This window comes from Centruroides sculpturatus, unplaced genomic scaffold, assembly GCF_000671375.1.
Source record: "Centruroides sculpturatus isolate CEXI.00-Female unplaced genomic scaffold, Cexi_2.0 scaffold366, whole genome shotgun sequence".
In the NCBI taxonomy this organism is placed as follows: domain Eukaryota; kingdom Metazoa; phylum Arthropoda; class Arachnida; order Scorpiones; family Buthidae; genus Centruroides; species Centruroides sculpturatus.
The window spans coordinates 460,050-466,203 of NW_019384567.1; positions in this window are offsets into that span (position 1 = coordinate 460,050).

A 6,154-nucleotide genomic window follows, 5' to 3' on the forward strand; every position below is an offset into this window, starting at 1 on the left:
AAAACCAATACAAAAATTATAAAATAGCTACAGTAGTAATTTATATTAGCAAAATGTATTTTTACTTATTTATTGTATTAAGCATTATCACATGTTTATTTAAGGAAATTATTATACAAAGTTAAAATAAAAAGAAGTTATTCAATCAAAGAAGTATTAAAAATTATTTAATATTATTATTTAATACGAAATACTTTTAATCACCAATAATATAAAAATTCCAAAAATCGGTTGATTCTAATTTATTTATACTGTGAAACCCAACCAAAATCTGTTTAAAAGGAAAAAGATCTTCGAAATAACGCGATTTTCTACGTTAAAGTTCACTGTAGGCCGGAAAACCTGTCCAAGGCGGACATCGAAGAAATTTAATACGAAGAATGTACGTTAAACTTGGATAAAGCGGAAAATTTTAAGATTCCTCTTGTAGACAAATAAGTAAAACCACCACCGGGTGTAAAGGTAATTGCAAAACGCAACAAACTGTATTCCAAGAAGTTTCGAACTTTGTCCAAAATTATCTTCAGGTCTGATGAAATTTCACCAAATCTAGTGATTTGTTGGAAACTATAAAAAAGCTACTATTTAATGATTTTTAAATGTAGTATTATTATAAGTGTATGCAACACCTTTTCAGTTTCCCGGCTGTTATGTATACATAACAAGGGAAAGTATTCAAATCGTGTTAAATTTGACCCTCCGAGTCTTTTGAAAATCTCCACGTTTTTGACCCCCCAAATCCAAAAATGTCAAAAAAAAACTGGCAAAAAATCCCGTGAATATGTGTATTAGCATCTATTTTGCTTAATATCACAGGAGGGGCAAAGATATAGAAACGAAATTTAGTATGGTATTGATGCTATTAAATTTTTATTGTAAAAGGTCAAGGAGATGAAGAGATAGAAGGTGGTCACGTATAATAGTTTTGGTCAGACTTAATGAAGATTTTACTTGTTAGCATTTGCAGTGTTTTATAAAACCATCTCTACCCTCAAAATTAAGTCTTTTGCTATTTTAAAATATATGAAATTTCTACAAAATTTCAGATGTGCCACATACAATTTTAGTTAGTTATTTTGATTAATAATACAAATAGAATTAATTAATTAAAATCGCGAGTAATGAAAAGGTTTTAAACTTCAGTAATAGCAAGACCCAGGGTTTTGTGTATTACTTATAATTATTCAAATTCGATTAACTTCAAACTATTAGATTGGAAATGAAAAAAAAAAAAATATATATATATATAACTTGCATCATATAAATTATTTTTGAATTGACTGTTTATCTTTGAAAAATTAAATAAAAATAGTGAATTAAAATTATTTTCAATATAGAAAATTTTTTCTAGTGAAAGAATTTAATTGTTATTTTATTTAATGCTTATTATTTAAATAATTTTGTCTTATTTATATTAAAATTAATAACAAACAATTTCAAGATTTTCATCATTGAATAATTATACAAGAAATTAAAGAATAAACTTTCCTATAATCAATTAAAAATTATTTAAGTTAACGTAATTAAGTTAAATTTGAATTAGAATATATTTATTCCTTCATATAACAATATAATTCTTATACATAATCTTATATTAGATTAGATAAGCAATTTTATGCTTTAATTGAAGTTTTATTATACAGATAATTTTAATAGTTAATAAATTATTTTCTTAATTTAGAATAAATTCTAAAATAAAAGATTGTATTATCAATTAATAAGACCAATTTTTACCTGAAAGGAAATGAATTACAGAATTATGAATTGATAAAATGCTTATACATTTTCTTGACATATTCAGTACAGTATATATAAATATGTACTTTATAGTGTACATAAGAATTAGAATATTCTTATAAACGTAATATAATTGCTAATAAAAATATATTTATGTAGTAATTAGGTAATATAATTAGTAATAAACAAATGTATTAAGTACGTATTAAGAATTGTATTTATTTCTAATAAATTTATATTTAGCTTCATATTTAACAAAATTTCGTTTGATGATAATGAATAATAATATATTATTCATTTTAAAAATTCGTTGAATAGATAATAAATAAAAAAATTCCATTAAATTCTATTTTTTATTCTGTTTGATACGTTTATTTTAAACGGTATTCAAAATCAATAAAAAAAATATAACTATGCATGAATGTTTTTTAGATAACTTTAGAAAAAAATATTTTTTTAAAAAGTTACAAAAGAAATTACAGTAAAAAGTAATTAGAATCTGGGGGAAAAAAAGACAATTTATTCACAGACGATTATTTGAATTAAAAAATAAGACCAATGACTGTAGATAAATTTTTTTCTTAAATCCATAACACTCTTAGTAGATTATTTACTGGAAGTATCGTTACGATATTCGCCAGTTACTCCCAGCACAAACTTCTCCCCTTTTTTTTAAAGTTTTCGTCATTAATAAAGATTGAATAATTATGCAAATATTAGCATCGACAATTTTTTTTAGTTAAAATATTCAGCTGAATGATTATTATAAGCTTGTTGCGAAGATTACGTCAATGATACCATTACATTATTTGAAATTGTATGAAATAAAGTCATTGAAATAAGTAGATACCGTGGTAGATACCTTATCGAGACAGTGTCTCCATCTGTGTGCAAAAAAATGAAATTGAATTAGAGAATTGAAAACTTAAAAATAATTTTATTTTTTACTTTAATATTTTTTTTAAAAAGTAGTTAAACAGTGTTTATTTGTGTTTTTAAAACTTTTCTTATATATAATTCAATTCTAAATTGAAGTCCTTTTTTTCTACGTATTTTTTTTTTCTTATCAAAATGTTTCAAACAATTGTTTCTTATAATTAAAAAGACAGTTTGATATATTGTCATTTCTTTCAGAGAATTTTTTTTTGAAATATTTTTTGTTCGAATTGAAGATAAAACTATTTTCTGAAACTTTTGTTGAAGAGCAGAGTTATGTGACATTATCTCCCGAATTTCTCCTTTCAGTTCTTATGCTTCCCATTCAAAATACTCCAATGGAATTTGCAGTACTGGATGCATGCCAAGAAATCTTCCAATTCACTCTGTGTATTAAATTAATGAACGGATGAAGTTGGTTATCTAAGTAACAAAAACCGATGCCTTACGAACTAAGCTCCATGCTAACTGTGAGGTTCATGTCTTTTGTCACACGTTTCCAAGTATAATTACGTGGATGTAATGTTATGTTTGGAAAAGTTCCATAATTTTCTTTTCAATAAAATGACTCTATTTCTAAGTAAATTTTAATTTCTTTACGTTTTCCGTTACGGCATTTTAGTTATATTATAAGTTTAATTTTATGAAATAAAACTATTTATTCATTTAAAGGCTTATTTAAATTATATAATATATGAAATACCTATATATATCTGTNTATAAATTATATATAAAATGATAACTTATATATATACATTAATTTTTATAAACGAATACTTACATTATTAATAATGTATAATATAAAAATTGCAATAAAATAAAATATTTAACATCAGCAAAAAATATTAAATGACAAATGTTATGATAGTTTAATTGTATCATTATCGAAAACGTATTTTTTTTTTATAATTAATGATCCAGTTTCTTCAATCGCATCTTACGATTTGGATCATCATATCACGAAAAAGTATTATCGTCACTTGTTAGAACTGGACTGAATAGTTTAGGATTAGGCTATAAGCCTTTCCTAATTTTGCAGATAAATTTAGTTTCTTTTTCATTTTGAAGAACTTAGTTGATCCTTTCTATTTTAAGTGGTATTTTAAAGCCAATTTTCAAGACACTCTCCTTCTTATCTATTTTTTCATACTTTCATGCGCTTGATAAATTTCTCTTCCACTGCCAACTTATATAAAAATAAATTAGCAGAATATACAGATTAATATTTATTAATGGAAAATAAATAAAATTAATGGGATATTTATGTAATAATTAATTGATTACTCGGTTTAAAACACTAAAAATTTTGCTTTAGACGTACTATATCAGATTCGTTAATAATATTCTACATCTGATATTACTAGATATCAAATTTGCTAATGTGATGTCGTGTGACCATTGCAGGAAATATGCTAGAATACATCTCTTCCGTCAGAATTGTCAACTCTTCTCATTATAACTCGAAGTCGACAGTCATTTTATTAGAAGATAATATACTTGTTATAGTCTAGTATTGTTAAAGAGACGATAACTAACATTGTATAGGTTATCATTATCTGTTCACACAGTATTTACTGTAATTCTTTTTGATATGTAATTATGAAAGCTGTATAAATTTTAAAAATAAAATAATTGAGGAAATCATCATTAAAATGTATTAGAAATTTTTGTTTTTGTTAGTACTTGGAGCATAAGAATTAAAAAATAAGATTAAATAAAACAAAAACTTCATAATTTTCAAGTGTACATTTAGAATACATCATAAAATATATAAAAAAAGGCAGTCTATTTTGTTTATAACTAAATTGTTTTAAATTAACTTAAACTTTCATTAGATATTACTGTTGAATTTAAACAAATTTGCATGTACTTTCTATAAAGAATTATTTAAAAAACATGAGAAATCATTAACATAATTCTATAACGTGTAGTTTATATTTCAAATCTTAAAACTTCCAGGAAAATTGTTAAGTTCTGAATCAATTGTTTAAAAATTTTGATGTGATGTAGAAAAATACAAGATAAACTTTAATGATTTTGTCAGATAAACATCGTAGACTTCTGACAACAAAAGACGATAAAATTCTTCAATGTGTATACTTGAAAATCACTTTTCTGCCTCTTTATAGCTTCTTATATTTGAGAAGAGTCCTTCAATTTGAGATAGTTCACAAATTGGAAAATAACAGCTTATCCTTTAGATTTGTTATAAGAAAAACTAAAAAAAAAAATGTTGTTATTGTTAACCTGAACGATTAAAAAACGCTCATTCCAATAAAATATTGAAATACTTTAAAACAATCTTAATTATTTTTCGTATAAAGTAAATGCTCTTTCAGTTACAATAGATTTCTTCCTTTTCAGGATATTTAAATGCATATTTAAGTGAAATTATATATGATATTCATCTTTTTTTAATACAAGTCAGTTAGATTTAATTGGTACGTAAGGAATTAAGCAAATATTTCGAATAATCGAACGGGAATTCAACAATAAATATATTTCCAAACTCTAACTGGATTTACTAATAAGATCTAGAATTCGATCTTACATTAAATTAAATTGGCTTATATCATTTAAATTATGAAATAGATACTTTTAAAATTTTATCTACGTAATCCACATATGTTATAAAATATTTTAATAATTAAATTAAAATTTGTTTACTTAATCTTCATAACACATTGAAGCATTAACAGAAAATTAAAAAAATAATAATAAAAAATGGGCTAGTTAATTGCTATATTTCTATTTTTGGATGAAAAATTTGATTTATAGACGTTTGCATCTCATATTTTATTTTACTGCTACTTTCAATATATGTTATTTATATCTTCAGCGTACTAAAATATCTTTCAAAAATATTACTTTATTGTTTTAGAAATAATCAATATTTTATTAATAAAAATGCTATAAAGTTATAATTAAAAAATTTTATATTTACTTGCTCTAATTTGATAAAATTGTAATAAATTACGAATTTCAAACGACGTTTCAATTATTCAAAAATAATTACTTTTTTCTTAATTGAATTACATGGATATTAAACTTAAATTCTAAAACGTATCGTAAGCAATGCATAGTTTTACTGTTTGAAGATTTTTCCTAATTAATGTTTTTATTCTAGTCCACTTGTTATGTATTACTTATGGGAATTTTTTAATCTTTGTTCTGTATTACATATTGTTTCTTTTAATTCGAAAATATTTAACAATTTAATATAATTAAATGTAATTAAAAAGTGACTTTTAAAGTTAAAAATTATTTTTTTTTAATTTTTTTCCCTTAAAAATATCTTAGACTCGTATATAAATGAACGATTGAACTTTATACAAATACATGCCATTATACTAATTGAATTATATAACTTAAATTATATTAAAGAAAATACAAAATAATAAAGTTTAAATACATGAAAAAAATTAAAATAACCAAAGAATGCAATGTTTAAACTTTTCTTTTCGAATGAAAGATATTTAAT